This window comes from Mustela putorius, unplaced genomic scaffold (genome assembly GCF_011764305.1).
Source record: "Mustela putorius furo isolate JIRA1106 unplaced genomic scaffold, ASM1176430v1.1 tig00000196_pilon_pilon_pilon, whole genome shotgun sequence".
Lineage (NCBI taxonomy): Eukaryota > Metazoa > Chordata > Mammalia > Carnivora > Mustelidae > Mustela > Mustela putorius.
The window spans coordinates 10,703,093-10,704,211 of record NW_025421310.1 but is presented as its reverse complement, the minus strand read 5'-3'; positions in this window follow the sequence as shown (position 1 = coordinate 10,704,211).

The window sequence follows — 1,119 nt, the reverse complement described above, 5'->3', positions numbered from 1 at the left end:
TCAGCCGGCTGGAGTGCCTCTGTCCTGCGGCGTCTGGGTGGGCCCAGGGGTGGCGGAAAGAGAAAGGATCTGGAGTTGCAATGTGGCTTCTCTGGAAGCCCCCGGAAGTGGCTAGGCTGGGGTTGTTGTATGCCTTAGATCTCGCTGTGTAAAATCAGCCACCACAGCCCCACCCCGAAATTTAGTGACCTAAAACAAGAAATGTGCAGGTCCACTGGGTGGTCCCCTCCCAGGGTCTGCTGTAAGGGTCCGGTCAAGTCAGCCAGAACAGCGGTCCTCCGGGGAGTGACTGGGGTCATAGGATCCGCTTTCAAGGTGGCTCACTTTGAGGTTTTTTTATTTTTTTAAAGATTTTATTTATTTATTTGACAGAGATCCCAAGTAGGCAGAGAGGCAGGCAGAGAGAGAGGAAGGGAAGCAGGCTCCCCGCTAAGCAGAGAGCCTGATGTGGGGCTCGATCCCAGGACTCTGGGATCATGACCTGAGCCAAAGGCAGAGGCTTTAACCCAGTGAGCCACCCAGGCGCCCCTCACTTTGAGTTTTTTAAATATTCATTTGAGAGAGAGCGAGCACAAGAGGGGAGTGGGGCAGAGGGAGAAGCAGACTCCAGAGCAGGGAACCGGATGCGGGACTCAATTCCAGGAGTCCAGGATCATGACCCTAGATGAAGGCAGAGGCTCAACTGCTCAACCGACTGAGCCACCCAGGTGCCTCAAGGTGGCTCCCTTTTAAGGTGTGTGGATCGGTTGCCAGCTGGAGACTGCATTTCTGTGCTGTGGGGACCTCGCCACGGGCACCTTGAGTGTCCCCACAACATGGCAACTGGCTTCCCCCAGAGCAGGGGATCCCAGAGAGAGAGCAGGAGAGAAGCCAGCAGAGTTTTTTGTCCTAACAGCATTGGCTCCTGCATACTGCTCGTGGACAAGGGGTCCTTGAACCCAGTACCCACTTGAAGGGAGTTTCAGCTTTGCTTCGAGCAGGGAAAAGCGTAGGTACTTTTCGATACGTTTTCAGACCAGTGTAGGCTGTGGCAGGTGTCAGGAGTTGGCCAGCTTTTTTCTTGGCTGCCTAGTGTGGACTCAAGGGTGGATCTCTTGTATTCTTGAACCCTGGAACTGC